Genomic DNA, 23,848 nt, shown 5'->3' on the forward strand with positions numbered 1-23,848 from the left:
TCAAGAAACGAATCATTGAACAATAAGCAGCACATTGTTTTTAGAGATATTTGTGATATTGAGAAGGCACATTGGGGAACTTTGGAGAAATTGAAAAGGAATTTTGGGAACTTTTGGCAAACTTTGCCAATAATCGGGGGTAATTTGGAAATGTTTGATATATAAGAGGGGTATTTTAGGAATTTTAAAAAGTTTCAAGGGAATTTTGGTAATTTTCCCTTGAGGCTTAAACGTATTGAAGGGAGAATTCAATGCAAAAAAAAAAAACTTTGATACAGACCTTGCCAAAGGTCCACACCTCCGATAGTCATACGACCATTACAAAGGCATTTGGCAAGGGATGAATTAAAAACCTTAGTTCTTGTGATACAGACCTTGCCAAAGGTCCACAACCTCCGATAGTCATATGATCATTACGATGGCATTTGGCAAGGGATGAACTAAAAACCTTGGTTTTTGCCAATTACTTGTGTGACAGCTGACCTTGCCAAAGGTACACAACCTCCAACAGTCATACGACCATTATGATGGCATTTGTCAAGGGATGAATTAAAAACCTTAGTTTCTATTGATTACTTGTGAAAGCTGACCCACAATATGTGGAGAAAGAGCACCACACAAGGCAAAGAATACATTTTTCCACATGTAGACAAGGTGGTCGTTGAGTCAAATTCAAGTGCACTTCTCCCCAATTTATTCACAGGTCCATACATATGTTGTGTACAACTAACATGATGCAACACTTTTTCCCCTCGCTCGCTGACGTGGCAGCCATGCTATATGGACGACGGATGGCTTGACTTTACAGACGCAACCGATGTTGACGTGGCAAGTTGCACAGACATTGCATTGTACAGGTCAACTGAAGTGGCAAGCAGTATGGATGGACGTGGCATCCTCATCACACATGATTTTTGTGTTAAGAGTTTTGAGGGTCATGTCGTGGGTCTCTATCACAAAGTCATGACGTGTCTAGACCGTGCCCGGAATAGACGAACATGCCTGGCTCTAGCTGGCTCGCTGGCTGGCTGTCCGTACAGTGATGACATGGCTGCCTGTATATTCCCATCATTTGCAGAGCGAATCACGTTGCTGACGTAGTAGGGTGACGTGGCATGCTTTTCGCTTGCTGGGTTGTGGGCATCAATTTTATCATTAGCAGTTGCTTTTGGGCAGCGCTAGCTTTTGTATCAGCTACTTTTCAAGCCAGAGTCTTTATAAGTGTGCCCAGGGAGTCGAGCCTCGCAAATCAGCTTGGAAGCAAATCGCATAGTGGAACCCCCGACAGATATACTCTGTGGTTTATAAATATTAAAGAAGTACCAAAAGGGCCACTATACTTTTAAGTTTTGGGCCAATGCCTCTAGAAGTGGAACGTCGCCACTCCGTGTTACGAATATTGTCTAATTTCAAATTCACATGTTAAAGTTTTCAGTTTTCTTCATGTGGTGTTGTTCGTGTGTTGCTATGATTTATTAATATAAAAAAGTACCAAAAGAGGCGCCAAACTTTGGGGCAAATGCATTTGGAAGTGGAACTCCACCACTTCATGTCGCAACTACTCTTTGATTTTAAGTTCAAGTATTAGGGTAAGGCATCAAAGCCAATGTAGTGCTGGGCTCCAAGCAACAGGGAAATTTTCATTACAATTTTCATTTCCTAGCCTAGTTAGAAATTTAATGTGTTTCTGTATCGATCGGACTTGAACCAAAAGCTTCATGCTTGCAAAACACGAATTCTACCGATTGAACTATGCCCCCGCCCTCGTTTCCTGTGCAACAATTATCATATAGGCAAACAAAACCTTTTCTTTTAAAGCAAAGAGTTAGCGTGGTTAGCAACATGTGGTCCTTATTCCACCGATGCTCGGGCGGAAGAACCGAAGCTCTAAAAAAAGGTCGGCATGCATATATCGACTAACTGCTTCTCTCAGAACGAATCCAAAAAAACACATAGATTTTTAAATTAAATAGAGAAACCCTTTTTGCTATAAAGTTATCAGTTTTGTTCATGTGTTGCTGTGAAAGTACTGCCTTGTGAGTGCCAAGCCTGTTATAGTGGTATCAAAGCTTCAGTCGATTCTTCTTCTACGGAGCATCCCATCCAACTTTTGCAGCACACGCCATGGATTATGTCAGAGAATCCGATCCGGAACGGGAAATCGCCCCACCTACAAATTTGAGGGATGAAGAACCCAACGACAATGAAGATTCGAATAACCACAAGCCAGCTAACAATGAGTTGGATGACCAACTTGAAGAACATGTACTCAAGGATCCACACCTTGCAAACCTCCCACGGAATGGCCTCTCGTGTATGCACGCATAGCCGCCGTAGCAATGATCAACTGGAAGAGAAATGGCCGAATTGTAAGGTGCAGCAGAATGAATGTTGTATTTTCTCAAGATTAGTGATCCATATTTTGCTCAAGGTTCCTTTTAGTTCTTATGGAAGGGAGAGCCTTCCGTTCTTTATGGAGAGTGCTATGATCACGAACAAAATGAGTGCATATTGTGCGTGCAAGTGTATGAGACTGAGAGAAAGAGAGAAAAGAGATACGACACCAGAGACGTTGTAAAACCCTCCTCCGAAGGCCCCACTCTCGTCAGCGAGAGTGGTCTACTTTTGATTGCACAAAGGTGTACAATGATGATGCATGGACTGATGCAATTCGTGACTATGTCGGTGACGACGATGATGACTTTATGGCTGAAATCGGTGCTCTTCTATCTGCTGTCCACAAATGGGTAATGGCTGAAAATCTGGGACCAATTTGGGGTGATGAAAATGACTGGTTTGCTCCTGTTTTTGTGGCTGAAAAATCCCTGTTGTCGCAAGGCTTAGGGCTGATAAAAACGCTGAAGAATAGCAGGTTAGGGCTGCGTTTTTATGGCTGCACTGGAAGGCTGAAAACGCTGATATCTGCTGCGACAAAGGGGCTGAAAACGCCGTCCCTTTGGTCCTCTATGGCTGCAAACAAAGGCTTGCTGCAGATTCTTGAAGGCGATCTCAAAACGCTAGGGCTTGCGGCTGAGGGCGATCCCAAAACGCTAGGCTTGTGCTCTGTCGGCGAGGAGTTGCTGTGAAAAACGCCAACTACAGGGAGGTGTAGTGTTAGCAAAACGCTAGGGCTTGATGGGGATGGACTCACCAAGGGAGGCTTGGAGAGGATCTTCTTGAGTACCTGTTGCTTGGGGGCCTGTTGTGCTCCTTGCTCATCTACCCAAGAGTGCTAACTTGGGTTTGCTTATATATTTTCTTACCCAATTTGCCCTACCTACTTTTGTTGGGAAGTCACTTAAATTAATAAGTGAAAAATGTCAAAAATAGGGAAAATAGGATAAAGTCACTGGAAAAATCCCCAAACTGACTCTGATGGAATCTGATGTAAATGCTTATACTTATGCAGTGTGCAACCAAAGGATATGCATCTATACTAAGTGACTAGGCATGCACGGTCTACGAATAGACTCACAAAAGTGCCAGATCACTTCTAGTCTAGACTGACTGGACTGATGGAAACCCTGCTATGGTGTAGCTTGTCCACGGACACATAGGGTTGGATGTGTCACGTGACATCCCCTCCTTTTAAAAGTGAGGTACTGGTACCTAGCTGCATGGCTTCCTTGTAGTCTGCCAACAACTCTGGATAATCTTTGAAGAACTCTTCGTCTGCCCACACCGCTTCATGGGTTCCTCGATCTTTGAAAAATATTGTCGTACTTGTTTCTTTGAACCATGGCGAAACCGATGCAACAAGACTAGCTCCGGCTCCATGATTTCAGCTTCATCAATGATCTCCGGTTCTTCTTCTTCCGAAATGTCCGTTGGAGGTGTTCCCTGAAACACTTTCAACCAAGAAACATGGAAAACGTTGTGCATTGACCATGAGTTAGGAAACTGCAATTTCATTGAAACCTTATTTATCTTTTTAATGACTGGAAATGGACCATACATACGAAAAGACAACTTAGGATATTTCTTTCCAACTTGCTTAAAACGTTGTTTCATGATTCTCAGATATACCCAATCTCCTTCCTTGATCGAGCCTCCTGACGATGCTTATTAGCCTGCCGAGAATAAGATTCCTGAGCCTTGCTTAGCCAAAGCTTCACACTCTCAGAAATTTCATCCAATGACTGACTCTCAGCATTGGCATCAAGCATTTGATTGACCGATCTAGTCAAAAGTGATTAGAACGGACGGCCAAAAGCTGCCTCATACGGAGTTCGACCAATAGCAGAAGAAAAGGAGTCATTTAGAATAGCCTGAACCAATGGGAGATAGAGCTCCCACTGAGACTGCTGATCATGAACATAAGATTTTAACACCTCAAAAGCCAACTGATTATAAATTTTTGTTTGACCATCTGCTGTGGATGAAAAGCCGATGAAAAATTCAACTTTGTGCCAAAATTTTCAAAGAGTGCGCGCCAAAAGTTGGACGTGAACTTAACATCCCTATCTAAAACAATGGACTTTGGCAAACCACAGAGGGAATACCAATGCTTAATGAACAATCGTGCTACATCTTGTGCAGTAACTGTGGCTTTGCAAGGAATCAACATGCAAAATTTGTTGAAACAGGGCTAGCTTTTCCAGGCACATACTCAACGTATCTGCTGAAGGGAAAAGCTAACCCTCCAAGTACCTCACTTTAAAAATTTGTTGAAACAGGGTTAGCTTTTCCAGGCACATAGGGTTGGATGTGTCACGTGACATCCCCTCCTTTAAAGTGATGTGTCAATGCATCTGCAACAGGGTTAGCTTTTCCAGGCACATACTCAATCAAACCTCCAAATTGCTCAAAAATTTGTGACCACCGCGCTTGGCGATCACTCCAATGTGCACTAGGCATAGACTAGAGCCACTTGAGGGCTTGATAATCTGTGCGCACTGTACACTCTCTACCATACAAAAAATGCTTCCAATGCTTAAGAGAGTGAATGACAAACAACAGTTCTTTATCATAAACTGAATAATTCTTTTCCGCACTATTGAGCTTCCGGCTAAGGAAAGCTACAGGACGACCATGCTGCTGAAGCACAGCGCCTATGGCGACATTGCTCGCATCCGTCCATACCTCAAAGGGATCATCCCAAGAGGCAAGGATGAGACATGGTGCTTCTGTCACCGCAACCTTGAGAACTGCGAAAGCCTCAATGGCTGCCTTGGGCAAGTCTACGCGCTGACGGCGAGTCTTTACCCCTTTCAAAACATCAGTCATAGGTGCAGCAATGCGTGCAAAATTCTCTATGTGCGAACTATATACTTGACATAAACCAAGAAAAGAACGCACATCATATGCAGTTTTGGGCAAATCCCAATTACGAACCTGTTCCACCTTCGCGGGATCTAGCTTGACGCCTTCTGCAGAAATGATATAACCCAGATAAGTGACTTCAGTAAGAAAAAATTCAGACTTCTTAGCTACAATGTACAACTGACACTCATCCAAACGAGTTAGTACCCTTTCAACATCTCTTTCATGTTGTTCCCACGATGGAGAAAAAATGAGAATATCATCTAAAAAGATGAACACACATACACCGACTATATCACCGAAAACCTACAATGAGACGATTGAATGTACCCACGGCACCTGTCAATCCAAAAGGCATAACAATATACTCCCATTGCCCTCGCTCGATGCGAAAAGCAGTCTTGAAAATGTCGCCTTTGAATACCCGTACCTGATGGTATCCACTTTTGAGATCGACCTTGCTGAAAACCTTTGCCCCATTGAGCCTATCAAGGATATACTCAATGCGAGGCATCGAAAACTTGTTCTTGACGGTCATCTTGTTTAATGTCCTGTAATCAACACACAAACGAGACGAACCATCCTTCTTGCGAACAAACAAAATAGAAGCAGCAAAAGGACTTATACTAGGACGTATGAATCCTCTAGCCATCAACTCCAACTTGTTCAAACGGTAGGGAGCCTTACTGACACGCTGTGCTCCCTCCATAAGCTCGATGCGATGGTCCTCCGGCCACTCGGGTAGGAGACGAGATGGAAGATCATCCTGCAAAAAGAGATGTTTAAACTTCATAAAAAACTCTGAATACTTAGCTAGAGCTTGAATACTCTGGGAAACTGGAGCAGCATAGATGAATGCCGCTTGTACTCCTCGTCGTAATTCACGCTTTACTTGCACATGAGAGATGAGAGGCAAAGAATGCAAGCTCTCCTCAACACGAATGATGAGGGGGGAATCAGTGTCGGAATGTAAAGTGGTCGTGTTAGCACCAAATTTAATGTGAGCGTCGAGTTCACGAAACCATTTAATGCCCAAAATCATATCACATTCTGAGAGGAGATACAAGAAATTTCCTACGAAAAGAAGCTTGTTGAACGGTAAACATCACATCAAGGCACTCCTTCGTGATGAGAGAGTCCATACCAAGAGCGAAGCCAAAAACCTCGAGAGGAGCTTTCTGACTAACCTCTAAGCAGGCTCTCTCAACAAGAGAGGGGGACTAATCACATCATGCATACTGCCTGGATCAAACAATATGATAAAGCGTTGCCCCTTTACATGACCATAACACTTCAAGAGAGACTCATCAATGTGTGTGTCAAAGTCTGAAGAAGATGCAGGTTGTGTTGTGATAGTGCTTGTGGTAGCTGTGGGTGCCTTTGGTTCTTTAGGTGGGACTGTCTTAGGACAGGCCGTCTTAATGTGACCCTTGACGTGACATTGAAAACATCTACCTTCTTTAGCATAAATCACTTGTTCTTCAGCCGTGATGTATCCTCCTATAATTCCTTGTGAAGCTTTTTCATCAAGGTTAGCTTAGGTTTTGCAGGTGCTTTAGCTTTACCCTTAGATTCATTGTTAGAGTTCTTTTCCGAGGAATTAGAGGAAGAAGGGCTAGGAGAATTACCATTCTTATCATTCTTACCGTTCTTACCATTCTGCTTGTTCTGAGAATTCTGCGGGGTTCCTTGAGAAGTCTTGTTTTCCTTAGGCTTTCCTTTGTTGTGCTTCATCTCGTGTGCGAGAGCAATCGCTACCGCTTTGTTGAGATCGACTGGATCAAGTACCTCGACATCATACTTGATATACTCGTCCAATCCGTAAAGAAATGCCTCCTTGCGCTCAGAATCCGATTTGCGTAATTGAGTACCTAGCTGCAAAACGCGATTAGAAAAAGACATAACCGACATACCATTTTGCTTGAGAGCGCGCCAATCGTCCTTCAATCGTGCAAGGTACTGAGGTGGCATAAACCGCGCCTTGAGCTTGTCTTGGAAATCAGTCCAATTGAAGGAAAGGGGCGTGAAGTCGTCGGCTTCCTCTAGGTGCGCGGCTAGCTGTGCCTCTTGCCATGCGTGGTACCAATTAATGCCATCACAGGCAAGGTACATAGCTGTAGTCAAAACTTTGCTATTGCCTGTCTTCTTAGTTGTCGCAAAATAAGCATTAAATTGATGCAACCAAGAATGAATAACCATAGCATCTATCTTACCGTCATACTTACTGAAAGTCAACTTCTCTGTGACCGGGTTGTTGGGATCCGTATCGTGGCTTGCGCCACTTGATGAACTCCCACGATCTTTGGGTGGTTCGATTTTCGAGGCTAGCGCTTGTCGAAGCAATTCTTGAGTGCGTAGCTCTCTTTGAGCTTCGCGCTCGGTCTCCAAAGCCAATCTTTGAGCCGCCTCGTCCGCCTTTCTTTGTTGTTTTCATTCTTTGTGTGCGTCGCGCTCGCGTTCTAAAGCAAGGCGATTGTCTTCTTGTTGTGCGGCAAGTCTTGCGTTTCTTTCGTCGCGCTCACGGTCCTGAGCAAGGCGATTTGCTTCTTGTCTATCCATCATGGCAATCATCTGCTTGACCATTGCCTCCATAGGGTTTGGTACACTTGGTGGCGTAGATGGAAAAGAGGGAGGGTTGAAAAAATCTCCTGGTGGGGAAAAGTCTTCGTCACCTCTCTCATGCTCATCACCTATATGCGAAGTATCCATTCCGCTTCGGGTGACGACCATGCACTATGATCTTTGGTCCTTAAGTTCACGAGGAACTTGGGTTCTTGAGGGTCTTGGGGTTCTTGAGGGTCTTGGGTTCTTGAGGATCTTGAGGTTCTTGAGATTCTTGAGGTTTTCTTTCGCTTGCAAACCATGTTGGAGAAGGATCTTCTCTTCACCCGAGTTCTACTCTTTTCCGCGGGCGCACCACTTGGCGGCCTTGCGCTCATACCAAGGTTGCTTTTTCCCACCTCACGTCGATTGGCCGGCCGCTAAATGCACGGTCCGCTCTCAATGAGTGAAAAGAGACACAAGGGGAGGCTGGACAAGCCCTTCTTTCTTGGGATTCCTGTCACTCTTCAACAAAACACGATTAGGAATCGACACGCCCAAGCGAACTTGGGTTCGTGCGACCGCAACAAGCAAAAAAAAATATTGTGGTTCTTTCCTTGAGTAATACAGAACACTTCCAAAGCTCTGATACCAATGTAAGGTGCATCGGAATGAATGTTGTATTTTCTCAAGATTAGTGATCCATATTTTGCTCAAGGTTCCTTTTAGTTCTTATGGAAGGGAGAGCCTTCCGTTCTTTATGGAGAGTGCTATGATCACGAACAAAATGAGTGCATATTGTGCGTGCAAGTGTATGAGACTGAGAGAAAGAGAGAAGAGAGATACGACACCAGAGACATTGTAAAACCCTCCTCCGAAGGCCCCACTCTCGTCAGCGAGAGTGGTCTACTTTTGATTGCACAAAGGTGTACAATGATGACGGATGGACTGATGCAATTCGTGACTATGTTGGTGACGACGATGATGACTTTATGGCTGAAATCGGTGCTCTTCTATCTGCTGTCCACAAATGGGTAATGGCTGAAAATCTGGGACCACTTTGGGGTGCTGAAAATGACTGGTTTGCTGCTGTTTTTGTGGCTGAAAAATCCCTGTTGTCGCAAGGCTTAGGGCTGATAAAAACGCTGAAGAATAGCAGGTTAGGGCTGCGTTTTTATGGCTGCACTGGAAGGCTGAAAACAATGATATCTGCTGCGACAAAGGGGCTGAAAACGCCGTCCCTTTGGTCCTCTATGGCTGCAAACAAAGGCTTGCTGCAGATTCTTGAAGGCGATCTCAAAACGCTAGGGCTTGCGGCTGAGGGCGATCCCAAAACGCTAGGCTTGTGCTCTGTCGGCGAGGAGTTGCTGTGAAAAACGCCAATTGCAGGGAGGTGTAGCGATAGCAAAACGCTAGGGCTTGATGGGGATGGACTCACCAAGGGAGGCTTGGAGAGGATCTTGTTGAGAGAGGGGGAGTACCTGTTGCTTGGGGGCCTATTGTGCTCCTTGCTCATCTGCCCAAGAGTGCTAACTTGGGTTTTCTTATATATTTTCTTACCCAATTTGCCCTACCTACTTTTGTTGGGAAGTCACTTAAATTAATAAGTGAAAAATGTCAAAAATAGGAAAAATAGGATAAAGTCACTGGAAAAATCCCCAAACTGACTCTGATGGAATCTGATGTAAATGCTTATGCTTATGCAGTGTGCAACCACAGGATATGCATCTATACTAAGTGACTGGGCATTCACGGTCTACGAATAGACTCACAAAAGTGCCAGATCACTTCTAATCTAGACTGACTGGGCTGACGGAAACCCTGCTATGGTGTAGCTTGTCCACGGACACATAGGGTTGGATGTGTCACGTGACACGTGTTGGGGGTAAAGGCCCCTTGTGGCCCCCTTTCTTGTATAGTGTACACATACTTTTACTTAAAACTCACTTATAAGTGAGTACACACATTTTTTATTAAGTGTCCGGCCAAAGTTTATTAAGTGTCCGACCACTTTGGCCGGACAACTTATAAGTGTACTTAAATAAAACAAAGAACCCTCAAAAGAAGCATCGTGGGTTTCTTACGCTTGAGCTCTCTCTCTCTCTCTTTCGATCTATTGCGCACCCTACTTCCTACAGTGTGTGTCCATCTCCTCCTGCTCTCGCACACTCCCTGCGCTTAACAAACTAGTATCAGAGCAAGGCAACGTGCCTTGGGCGAATCTCTCGCGCGTAGGAAGGAGTTTCTCTCTCCTGCGCAGATTTTCTCTCTCTAGAAACAGCAACGCAGCATCTTTCTCTCTCTTCTCCAAGTACGGTACGTCGACTACCGTTGCTTACACGCTGAAAACAGGGAATTACAGGTCCAAAACAGGTGTTTTTGAGCTGTTTTTGGCTAAAAACAGGCCATTTTCTGCATATTCAGGTGTAAAAACAACAAAAACAGGTTTACAGGTTGTCACAGAGCACTTTGGGAATCCAATTTCATGTTTGGAATTGGGGTTTTCTACCACTTTGCTGAAATTTGTCAAATTTCAGCAATTATTCGCGACAAAACTTGGGGCTTTTGCTAATTTCAGCAAAAACTACCAAGTTTACTCTTACAGGTGCAGGTGGCAAAGCTACAGTGGAGAATTGAGCAGTGAGAATTTGGGGGTTTTGAAAATTCGGCAAAATTTCACTTATGTACTTCCATTTGTGGTCAATTTGAGCAAAGAGATTGAGGCTTGTGAAGCCTACAGGTGTTTATTTAATTATTTGAGCAACTTTCACCTCTTATGTGTATTGCCAAATGTACTTTATGCACTGAAATTGTGGCATGTACAACATTGGGGTCATTGCAAATGCATTTGGTTATGTATACTTGATGTGAGGTTGTTCTATGCGTTGAGTTTGACATGCTCAATATGTTATCTTGCTGAAAATTTTACTTTTGAAGTAAATTACAACATTATATTTGCTCTTGTAGACACTTTTACAGTGTATATTTGCATTTGCTTTTGCGGTACAATGATTGTACTTCTTGGCTGAAAATTATCAATTTTTGTTTTGCCTCATTATGGATGACACTTCGTCATCCTCGGACTCTAAGAGCCTCTTTGAGATCCGTAGGTTTGATGGTACAGGTTTTGATTTGTGGAAGGATCGCATACAAGGCATTCTTTTCTTGAAAGAGTGTGATAATGCATTGTCTGCAAATAAGCCAGAGGGTATGTCAGATGCAGATTGGACTAAGCTTAACAGGAAAGCCATTACTTACATCAAGATGGCTGTGACTGATGATATCCTCGTTGACATCAAGGGACTTGACACAGCTATGGCTGTGTGGGATAAGCTTAAAGCTACTTATGAGAATACAACTCCTGTAAATCAGGTCCATCTCATGAGGAAGCTTGTAAGCTTAGAGCTTGATGAGTCCAAATCTGTCTCTGATCACTTGAATGCTTTTGGTGGCATTTTGAGTCAGTTGAGTGATTCAGGTTTGCAGGCTTTTGAGGATGATAAGCTCAAGGCTATCTTTCTACTTATGACACTGCCAGAGTCTTGGGAAGCATTGGTTGTTTCTTTGAGTAACAACTCCAACTTGACCTATGATGGTGTGCGTGGTTCTATCCTCAATGAGGAAATTAAACGCAAGTCAAGTGGGAGTGGCAGTGGATCAGCCTATAATGTGCGTGGACGCAATGAAAAAATGCAAAATGTTGCAAATAAGCAAAGAAATCGCAGCAAAAGCAAGGAAAAACAGCAAGACATCACTTGCTATCAATGCGGAAGAAAGGGACATAAAAAGCCCGATTGCAGGTATTTTAAGAAAGAGCAGGAGCGCAAGAAGCAAATGAATACAAAAGGCAAGAAAAATGACAAAGAGGGCAGCTCTACCCCTAAGGAAAGTGAGCCTAAAAAGGCAAATGTGATCTCTAGTGTTGTCATTAAAGAGATTGATGAAAATGAAGACACTAGTGATCTTTATGTTGCATCTTTAGATCCACATGTCATGACTGTTGAGGATATGCATATCACTAAGCATGATGTGATAGATGCTTTGCTCTCTACTCATGATGGCCTGTCACAATCTTGGATTGTTGACAGTGGTGCCTCTTTTCATGTAACTCCCTCTTTGGAGTGTTTTGCCTCATATACTGCAGGAAACCTTGGAAAAGTGTATTTGGGCAATAACTATGCTTGTGACATTGAGGGAGTTGGCACCATACACCTGGCACTTGATAATGGCCAAGAACTCACTCTTCATGATGTTAGATATGTGCCTGGTATCAAGAAGAGTTTGCTTTCAGTTGGGCAGTTGGATAGCAGAGGCTTCTTCACTACATTTGGTGGTGGCATGTGGAAGATCCAAAAGGGATCTATGCTTGTGACTAGAGGCAGTAAGAAGGGTACTTTATACCATCTGCATTGCAAGGCATTACCTGGTCGTTTTGTTGCAATTGCAGAAGTGCAATCACACATGGAGCTTTGGCATAAGCGTCTTGGACATATGAGTCATAAGGGACTGCAGACTCTTTCCTCCCTTGGTAGGATTGATGTAAAAAGCTCTAAACTTGATTTTTGTGATGATTGTGTACTTGGGAAGCATGTAAAAGCTTCTTACTCTCATGGAGCCTCTAAAAAGGCTAGTATTTTGGATCTTGTACATTCTGATGTATGCACAATGCCAATAAAAACTCATGGTGGTTCTCGTTACTTTGTGTCTTTCATTGATGATTGTTCACGTAAGCTATGGGTTTATTTACTCAAGGACAAGAGTGAGGTTTTAAATGCTTTTAAAAAGTTTTATGCCTTTGTTTGTACTCAAAAGGGTTTGAAACTTAAATGCATACGTACAGATAATGGGGGGGAGTATGTTTCTAAAGATTTTAATGTTTTTTGTGATGAGAATGGGATTAAAAGGGAGCTCACTGCCCCTTATAATCCATCTTCAAATGGTGTGGCTGAGCGTATGAATCGCACGTTATGTGAGAAGATTCGGTGCATGCTGTCTACAGCTAATCTCTCGCAATTGTTTTGAGGAGAGGCACTTAAAACCGCGGTGCATATATGCAACCGATCTCCACATCGTACACTTGATGGAGGCATCCCTAAAGAAGTTTGGTCTGGCAAACCGGCTTCATATGACCACTTGAAAGTCTTTGGTTGTGAATGCTATGTACATGTGCCTATTGACTTGAGGACCAAACTCGATATGAAATCCTTGAAAGGCATCTTCTTGGGTTATGGAGATGAAGGTGAAATGGGATATAGAGTTTGGATTCCGGGGTCACATAAGGTAATTCGCAGCCGGGATGTGGTATTTAATGAACCTAAGCTACTGAAAAATGCCACATCCAGTGACTTTGATAAGAAAAAGGTGAAATTTCAGCATGATCAGTCACTTTCACAACCATTTTCTACTTAAAAGTCAGCTCCTTTTGATGCTGGTCATGAGGGTCAACGTGTTATCATTGAGCCAGATGATAATGGACAGCAAGGGGATGCTGAAATTCAGCCTGAGGGTCAAAATCAGCATGCTGAAAATCAATTACAGCAAGGTATAAATGCTGAAAATCAACCTCTAATTGATGGGATTAATGTTCCGCATGATGTAGAACCATTGCCGGTTAATGTAGATCATTGTGTGAGGCGGTCTACACGTGTAAGAAGACAACCAGAGAGGTTTCAGCCCTCTTTGGATTGTGTCTTGTTGACGGATGAGGGAGAGCCTCTTACATACAAAGAGGCCCAATCATGTGAAGATAAGAGTAAGTGGGAGCTTGCTATGAAATCTGAGATGCAATCATATGCAAATAATACATGGGAGCTTGTGCCTTTGCCCAAAGGAAGGAGAGCTATTCCTAACAAGTGGGTTTATAAGGTCAAATGTGTTGATGACAAACCCAAGTACAAAGCACGTCTAGTTGCTAAGGGTTATGCACAGAAGGAAGGCATTGATTTCCAGGAGATTTTTTCACCTGTGGTGAAGATGTCCACTCTCCGTGTGGTTTATAAGGTCAAATGTGTTGATGACAAACCCAAGTACAAAGCACGTCTAGTTGCTAAGGGTTATGCACAGAAGGAAGGCATTGATTTCCAGGAGATTTTTTCACCTGTAGTGAAGATGTCCACTCTCCGTGTGCTGTTTGCTTTAAGTGCTATCTTGGATTTGGAGCTGGATCAAATGGATGTAATCACTGCTTTCTTACATGGTGACTTGGATGAGGAGCTGTATATGCAGCAGCCTGAGGGTTTTGTCATTCCAGGGAGAGAGCATTTGGTATGCAAATTGAAATGTAGCTTGTATGGGTTGAAACAATCCCCTCGACAGTGGTACAAGAAGTTTGATACTTTTATGCTCAACCATGGGTTCAAACGCAGTCATGCAGATCACTGTCTTTACACTAAAAAGGCTGAGGATGGAAGCCTTATTGTGTTGGTCCTTTATGTGGATGATATGCTACTTGCAGGAAAGCATAGAGCGACATTAGATGCATTGAAGAAAGAGCTGAATTCAGCCTTTTCTATGAAGGATTTGGGTGCAGCTGAAAATATTTTGGGCATGCGCATTAAGCGAGATAGAAAGAAACGATTGTTGTTTCTCTCACAGGACAAGTACATCAAGAAGGTACTTGAACGTTCTCATATGGCTGATGCTAAGCGTCTTGGTGTGCCTTTACCGCCACACACAAAGCTTAGCAAGCTTGATTGCCCAAAGATGATGCTGCCAAACAAGTCATGAAAGGGATTCCTTATGCATCCGCCTGTGGTTCTTTGATGTATGCCATGGTTGCTACACGTCCAGACATTGCTCATGCAGTGGGAGTTGTTAGCCGGTTTATGTCCAACCCTAGCAAACCACATTGGGAGGCAGTGAAATGCATCTTTAGATATTTGAAAGGTACACAAGACATATGTATATGCTATGGTGGGAGTACACTTGCGCTGCGGGGTTATTGTGATTCGGACATGGCAGGTGATCTTGACACTAGGAAATCTACCAGTGGGTATGTCTTCACACTTGCTGGAGGTGCTATTTCTTGGTGTTCAAGGTTGCAAAAGATTGTCGCACTGAGCACTACAGAGGCTGAATATATTTCAGCCACAGAGGCTTCTAAGGAAGCCATATGGCTTGGCACGTTGGTCAGGGATTTTGGTCTTCCTGCACATGCTTCAATGCTTGGTTGTGATAGTCAGAGTGCTGTATGCCTGGCTAAGAATGCCATGTTTCATGCTCGTACCAAACACATAGATGTGCGGTACCACTTTATACGATAAGTCTTGGATGATGGTCTTGTCTCATTGACAAAGATCAAAACACGAGACAACCCTGCAGATGTCCTCACTAAAAGTCTTGCAAAGTCTCAACATGAGCATTGCATACGCTTAGTGGGAGTTGCTTAAAGGTACCACATTGGGCCTTTAAGTGGGAGGTTGTTGGGGGTAAAGGCCCCCTGTGGCCCCCTTTCTTGTATAGTGTACACATACTTATACTTAAAACTCACTTATAAGTGAGCACATTTTTTATTAAGTGTCCGGTCAACTTATAAGTGTACTTAAATAAAACAAAGAACCCTCAAAAGAAGCATCGTGGGTTTCTTACGCTTGAGCTCTCTCTCTCACTCTCTTTCGATCTGCTGCGCACCCTACTTCCTGCAGTGTGTGCCCATCTCCTCCTGCTCTCACACCCTCCCTGCGCTCAACAACACGAATGGACAAGAAAAACTAAACCGATCAACTTGAAGAACTTACGAGCACCGGTCGTGGGGCTCGAAACCCTAAAAGACAGAAGCTTGCACTCTGCTAATGTGGCAGATTGTACGGATGCTAACGTGGGAGATCTGTACGGATTTTCCGCGTTTTGCGTTGGCTGTGCCATGTGACATGCTGTACTGATTTCTGCAATTTTTGCTAGCTTTTGGGAGCAGATGCTTTTGGGGAAAAGTGCTTTTAAACCTGATTACTTTGGGGGCTTTGCTTTTGGGCATCCCTTGTAAGTTTAAAAGAGCCATGGGACCTCTCACTCTGCAGAGCATCTTGACGCAAAGTCTAAGAGCAAAGGGTCCTCGGGAGTTACAACTTACACTTTGCTATGAGCAATAATAAAGAAATACCGAAAGGGACGCCAGCCTTTGGGGTTAGTGCTTCTGGGCGCGGAACTCCGTCGTGCGGTCTCTCTCTCTCTCTCAAACTCTTTCCAAGTCAAGACACAAACACCCTACATGCTCTTACTTCTTGAGTCCGGATTGCTTCCCATTGAGGTCTTGGGCATGCAAAGGGTTGTGGAGTACATGCGTAAGACACAACGTAGCCCTTTGCATCGACTTCCTAGAATCGCATATGAAGCAAGTCAAATGGTTCAAAAGACATGCAAGAGCAAAATACTAAGTTCGGGGTGGATGCTTGATATCAAGAAATGGTTTGAAAGATGGGATGCATGTCACTTGGTCAAGGATGCGTCGATCGACTCCCAAGTTAATGAGGCCTTTTTACAACGCCAATGTATCACGGCTTGGGAGAAATCCGGAGGTTCTCGCTTCAGCCAATACACCACACACGTTGCCCCAAACTACAAATCTCTCTTCTTCTCGGAACGAGGTAACCGAACCCATTCCTACATCCTTGAGCCCATCCCGTTGAGTGCAATCCGCACCATTGCCTCCATTCGTCTTAGCTGCCATTCTCTACGCTGCGAGACAGGACGTTGGGGCACTGGCGAGGAGTGTCATCGACTTTGCACCTTATGCCCTCGTCAAGTGCGAGAGAGTGAGTACCACACACTACTTGAGTGCTCAGCTTTTGACCACATTAGGTCCTCTTTTCCCCATATATTCAGCCATGATCTCTCCCTACATACCTTCCTCTCCCAACCACGATGTGGAATCTCTATTGCGACGCTCATTTCAGCCATTTTTGAGTATCGAGAGTCACTTATGAACTCCACTCACACCACGTGACATGTTCATTTGGTCCCATAGGTCATATTTGACCTCCCAGGACGATAATAGAACTATCTATCTATCTATCTATCTCTCTCTCTCTTTCTCTCTCTCTCTCTCTCTCTCTCTCTCTCTCTCTCTCTCTCTCTCTCTCTCTCTCTCTCTCTCAAAGTTCAGTGATTTTTGAAGTTTTGTTTGTGTGTTGCTATTAATTTCTTGCTTGGACTGTCCAAGCCTGTAACACCATACCACACTGCTCTTTTCATGGATGACTTGATCTACTATTCAGTGATTTTTGAAGTTTTGTTTGTGTGTTGCTATTAATTTCTCGCTTGGAGTGTCCAAGCCTGTAACACCATACCACATTGCTCTTTTCATGGATGACTTGATCTACTAAATCTTGTTAGTATCAGATTCATATCTTTTCATATCCACATCGCATGCAATCCACAAATCACACACTTAGTTCACATTGAACATTGTGTTTCAATCATTCAATCTAGCCATCATATTCCGCCCAGCACTCTTGATGCACCTAGATCACTGTGTAGCCATCGCAATTTTCCGGAACTCTTGATGCACTCGCAACAGAATCCAGTCATCTCATCCAGATAAACATCTTGACGCACTTGAATTTCATTCACTTAAGCATCACATCCAGATCTCACTGATCGCTAACAGATGTCGAGATGCACTAAGTTCAAACCACATTCATTCTTCATTCACTTAGCCATCACATCCAAACCTCACCAATGTCTAACAGATGTCTAGAGCCACTAAGTTCAAACCATTCATATTTTCCTCTTTCTCTACATGTCTCTAACAATACACACATAAAAGAGCAAATGTTTTCACTTCAATCAAGGAAATTTCCAATTCAGTGCACACGGTTCATAAAGTCATTCCGCAAAATACTCTCAATCCGTCAATACCCTAAAATCTCAAAGAGAAATTAGTGACTTTATTCAATCTAGGCAATCTGTGACAAAGGAGTCGAGTGGCTCCCCTCTTCCGAAGTCCACACAGCACCAAATTCAACCTTGCTTTGACATAGATACTACTATCAGCCCAGAAGCTTCAAGGTATAGCTCTCTCTGAAGAGAATTTGCAAGGTTCCCTTTCTTCATCCATTTTGCATCAAGGGCCAAAAAGTATCCTTGACCAAATTATCCAGTGGACCTAGCTTACCTTTCTGTTCTTACCTTGTGCTCTTTTACCTATGGTAGCCCTTCTGGCCTCCCTGTCCTTGGCACCTCAATCTGGATCTTGGGAATTCTCTAATCTACCAGCTAAATCCCTTTTCCTTCTTTCCTTGTGCCATGGGACCTGTGGGTCGCTTCGCTAGCCTCCCTTGTCCATTGGCACGTCAGTCTCAATCATCGAAACCCTGAGACGCACTATCATCTGATCCCCTTTCTTCTCCGGAATCCTCTGATGAACTTGCATCTAGTTCCCTTAGTTCGTCGGAACCCTCAGATGCGCTACCATCTGATTCCTTACTGCTCCAGATCCTGTGATGAGCCGTCATCCAGTTCCTCTAATTCATTCTCTTCACTAACAGACTCTTGCCCTGTTGAGGTGGATACTATCCTGTCTGTAGGATAAGTTAATGAGTCAGCATGCATTCCAAATCCTTGCTTAGCATGTTCCATAAGTCTCTGAATAGAGTTAGAATTCTGGTTTAGACAATACTCTCGAATCTCTTTCGGCAAACCACAGGAAAACCGCTCAATCTGGTCTTCCTAAGTAATTTTGCAAAACGAAGACACTGGCAAATAAGTATTCCAAAACCCCCGTAGTAGTCATCCAATGTATCTTTCTTAGTCATTCTCAAGCAATGCCAAGCCGTGATGACATCGATTTCATATTTGTCTGATATCCAAGTTGACATGAAAATTTACTTGAATTTTAACCACGTCGCAGGTGCTTCTCTGCGTAACAACACAGTAGACCGCCATGTCTGTGCATTTCCTTTTAAGCAAGATGCCGCCCTTCGCACCTTGGAGTGTTCCGTGAACCAACCTCCAGAGAAGGCGTCGTCAAACTGTTGTACAAACTAAGGACGGGTCCAAATAACCGGGGAAATCCACCGATTTTCTTTTCTTCCGAGAGTGCTTTAAGCCTTTCATTATCTGGTTCATCTTCTTTTCAAGACCTCTATCCAGCTCTTTCTGCGAGTACAACTTCTGCTTTCCTGCACTCGTCTGTCCTTTCAGCTTTCTCCCCAACCTAGGAGGAGAATCAATGGTCTCGCCATCTCGGGAGAATCTCATCCATCGGATAAGTCTTTAGACACTTCACATATTTCAGGTTTTGGGAGTACTTCATTAATTTTTTCACACACGTGTCAACCTGCAGTTGGCGTTTGTACTCCGCTCTTGCACGCTTGTCCATCGAAAATTTGCCCAATTCTTCATTCTTTTCTTCAATTCCCGCGCCGGATTTCAACTTTTCTTTGCCTTCCTACCAACCGGTGTTATCTCTTTCAGATTCTCCACGAGGATCCATGTGTATTCTTGGGTTGTTTATGGTTTATGCCCCTTAACACAAAGCCATGGAGACGGGAGCGCGTCCGATGCGCGATGGACGAAAGGTGGGAGCGGCTAAAAAGTCCGGGGTCGGGACAAAAGATTCTTTAACAAACAAAGCTATTGACTGCTTTGTGAGATTCTCCTCGAGAATCAATGTGTGCTGCTAAAGGAATCGGATCCTCCCAGAAACTTGAAAATCACTCAAATTTACTAGAGAGAGAGTCGACACGGCACGATGGAATTTAGAAGCACTGGCACCCCTTTCAGTATTTCTTTATTATTGATCACTGCAAAGTACAACTCCCAAGGGTCCTTTGCTCTCAGACTCTGCGTCTAGATGCTATACAGAGTGAGAGGCCCAAAGCCTCTTTTAAACTTACAAGGGATGCCCAAGAGCAGAGCCCCAAAAGCAATCAAGTTCAAAGTTCCCCCAAAAGCATCTGCTCTCAAAAGCTAGCGTTGGGCTCTCCAAAATAGCCAATAAAATTTATGGAAATGCGTACAGCTTGCCACATGGCACCAGTAGTGCAAAACACAAAAAAATATGTATTCTCCTGCTACATCATCATACGGACTGCCACATCATCTTGTCAACGCATTTTACGGAAATCCTCCTCAGAGCTCAAGCTTTTGGTCTTTAGGGTTTTAGGCCCCACACTGTGCTCCGTAAGTTCTTCAAGTTGGTCAGTTTAGTTTCCCTTGTCCACTTGGCCATTTCTCTTCCAGTTGGTCATGCCACGTCATCACTTTGTGACATGCCTTGGGCAAAAAACTAAAAATGCTGGCTGATCTGATGCCTGGGCTGAAAACGCTAGGGCTAATCTGGTACTGTCGGTGGATGGTGCAAAAATGCCATGGATGCTCAGGTACTATGGGCACTGGGTGCGGGTACTAAGGGTACTGACTTATGCTGGAGAAGTGACCCCTAGGGTAACTTATATAGGGAATGAAAGTTGGATCGGACAATGCAACTAAAAACTCACGATTTCTAAAAGTGATGCTAAAATGTCACTTATTTATAAATTAATGAACTACTAATAAGAGGTGATTCACATGCAGATAAATAACTAGGTTGGGTACTCGTGCAACTATATGGGAACATTTGACTTGTGGATCAAACTCATGAAACCACTTCATGCCAAATATCACATCACATCTAGACATAGGAGAGACAACAACTTAAGATAAAAACCTACATTTTGAACTGATATTGTTACTTTAGGACATTCATGCATAAGAGAGAAGTGCATGCCAAGAGAAAATCCAGAGACCACAATGGGATCCATTGGGATAGCTTCTAAACGTGTGCTCTTCACAAGAGAATCACTAATCACATAAAGCATACTGCCATGATTAAACAAGTCACAATGCGCTGACCATTCACATGACCATAACACTTTGTGAGAGACTCATCAAGATGATCATTAGAAACTTGGGCACATTAGTTTTCGCATTATGACACTAACACAAGATATGGGTTCTATGGATTCTTTTGTGAGTTCTTTCTTAGGACAATCTCTTTTCATGTGACTTTTAGTGTAACACTTAAAACATCTTCCTTCTTTTCATTACTCGCTTCGTTCTTCTAGACTTAACCAACCTCCTACCATTCCTTGAGCAGATTTTTCATCAGGTGTCAACTTAGCGATTTCCTGAGTTTTTGTCTTTCCTTTATTATTACTGTTACGTAAAGACTTTTGTTCTTTAGGTGTAGTGGAAGATTGAGAAGGAAACATATTGTGGTTCTTACCATTGTTCTTACCATTCTGCTCAACATGTTAGTCCTGAGGGGTACTTGACTTGTTCTCCTTCGGCTTACCTTTGTTGTGCTTCATTTCCTGCTCGAGAGCAATCCTGACGACGTCATTGTAGTCAGTAGATCGCAAGACTTTCATATCGTATTTGATGTACTCGTCCAAACCAGAGAGGAAAGCCTCCTTACAATCCTCATCCGACTTACGCAACTGAACACCTATCTGCAAGATACGGTTTGGAAAAGACATAACAAGAGTTTCATTTTCTTTGAGGCCTCTCCAATTCTTTTTCAATCAATCAAGGTATTGCGGTGACGTAAAACGAGCCTTGAGCTTGTCTTGGAAGTCAACCCAACTGAAAGACAGGGGTACACCATCCGCGCCACGCGGCATGCTTAAGATCCTTAGCCAATTGTGCCTCTTGCCAGGCTTGATACCAATTAATGGCATCACCCGATAGATACATGACGACTTTCAAAAGTTTATTGTTATTGTCTTTCTTGTTAGTCGCAAAGTAAGCATTAGATTGATGCAACCAAAAATAAATCACAGAAGCATTCATCTCACCATCATACTTACTGAAAGTCGACTTCTCAGTCACTAGATTGTTGGAATTGGCATATCTACTTGGGCTACGTGATGACTCGCCAGCCTCCTTTAGTGGGTCGGTCTTCAAGGATAGCACTTGCAGAACCAAGTCTTGCATGCGTTGGTCTCGTAGCGCCTCGCGCTCTAGCTCCATAGCTGCTCTCTTTTCTTCAGCCGTTATGTGTTGAGCTTCGGGTGCCTGCTTCACGGTGTCTAGTTGAGCCTCTTGTTGTAGCATCATCTCCATCATAGACTTTACCTGTCACATGACACATCCCAACCCTATGTGTCCGTGGACAAGCTACACCACAGCAAGGTTCACTCAGTCCGATCAAGTTAGATTAGCAGTGATCTGGCACTTTTGTGAGTCTATTCGTAGACCATGCATGCCCAGTCACTTAGCATAGATGCATATCCTCCGGTTGCACATAGCATGATCATCGGAATTCCCATCAAAATCCATTAGCATCAGTTAGGGGAATTTTCCAGTGCATTTAGCCTATTTTACTATTTATTGGGATTTTCACTTATTATTTTTAAGTGACTTTCCAACAAAAGTAGGTAGGGCAATTTTGCTAAGTTAATATATAAGCAAACCAAAGTTCACACTTTCTGGCAGAAGAGGCAGTAGGAGCTTCCCGCTCAACAGGCAACTTCTCAGCAGTACCCCCCCTCATGACCCCCATCGCCATACCTCCCATCACCCTCGGTGTTTTTTCCCATGACAGAACCACCCCAGCATTAGCGTTTTGCCTTTCCTCAGCCATCGCCAGATCAGCCATGGCCTAGCGATTTCCTACCCCATGTTCAGCCAGCGTTTTCTCATGCAAAAACGCCAACAAACCTCAACTCTTCCCAACGTTTTTCAGCCCATCAAAAACGCCAGTAGATCCTCTGTTTCAGCATAGAAGAAAACGCAGATTTCAGCCCTTACAAACGCAGGTTTTCAGCCTTATGAACAGTAGCAGATTCCCCCAAAGTTGGTTGCAGATGCTCCCCCATTTTCAGCCATAAAAACGCAGCCAAAACAGTCATTTTCAGCCACCGAAACAGTCCCAGAATTCATCGATTAGAAGATCCCAGATTTCAGCCATCAAGTCGTCGTCGTCATCATCGTCGTCGTCGTCGGCATAGTCCCATTACATCAGTCCTTTGCATACGCATTGTACACCTTTGTGCAATCAAGTAGACCACTCTCGCCGACGAGAGTGGTGCCTTCAGAGGAGGGTTTTACAACCTCTCGGTGTCGTATCTCTTCTCTCTCCTTCTCTCAGTCTCATTCACTTGCACGCACAACATCCACTCACTTTGTTCGTCACCACAGCACTCTACAAGACGGAAAGCTCTCTCTTTCCCTAAAGAACTAAAAGGAACCTTGAGCAATAAAGATCACTAATCTTGAGAAAAAACAACATTCATTCCGTTGCACCTTACATTGGTATCAGAGCTTTGGAAGTGTTCTGCATTACTCAAGGAAAGAACCACAAGAAATTTTTTGCTTGTTGCGGTCGCACGAACCCAAGTTTACTTGGGCGTGGTGATTCCTAATCGTGTTTTGTTGAAGAGTAACAGGAATCCCAAGAAAGAAGGGCTTGTTCAGCCTCCCCTTGTGTCTCTTTTCACTCATTGAGAGCGGACCGTGCACTTAGCAACCGGCCAATCGACGTGAGGTGGGAAAAGCAACCTTGGTGTGAGCGCAAGGCCGCCAAGAGGTGCGCCCGCAGAAAAGGGTAGAACTCGGGTGAAGAGAAGATCCTTCTCCAACACGATTTGCAAGCGAAAGAAACCCTCAAGAACCTCAAGATCCTCAAGAACCCAAGAACCTCAAGAACCTCAAGACCCTCAAGAACCAAGTTCCTCGTGAACTTAAGAACCAAAGATCCTAGTGCATGGTCGTCACTCGAAGCGGAATGGATACTTCGCATACAGGTGATGAGCATGAGAGAGGCGGCGAAGATTTTTCCCCACCAGGAGACTTTTTTGACCCTCCCCCTTTACCATCTACGCCACGAGTTGTCCTCACTCCTATGGAGATGATGGTCAAGTCTATGTTGGACATGATGGCACAACAACAAGAAACGAATCGAGTTGCCTTGGCACAACTCGCAAGCAAAGCAGAAGAACAAGCAGCAAAGGACCGTGCAAAAGAAGCCAAGGACCGCGAGCGCGATGAAAGAAACGACAAACTTGCTGCAAAACAAGAAGAAAATTGACTTGCTCAGGAACGTGAGCGCATTGAGCTTGCCGCA

General features: G+C 43.8%; 1 protein-coding gene across 1 annotated transcript in view; it reads right to left on the minus strand.

Moving 5' to 3' along the window:
- LOC147434166 (lysine-tRNA ligase) overlaps positions 1-23,848 on the minus strand; it is a 48,318-nt gene that overhangs the window by 11,646 nt on the left and 12,824 nt on the right. The gene's annotated exons all lie outside the window — the stretch shown is intronic.

Source organism: Adiantum capillus-veneris, chromosome 19 (assembly GCF_014529385.1).
Source record: "Adiantum capillus-veneris isolate H3 chromosome 19, ASM1452938v2, whole genome shotgun sequence".
Lineage (NCBI taxonomy): Eukaryota > Viridiplantae > Streptophyta > Polypodiopsida > Polypodiales > Pteridaceae > Adiantum > Adiantum capillus-veneris.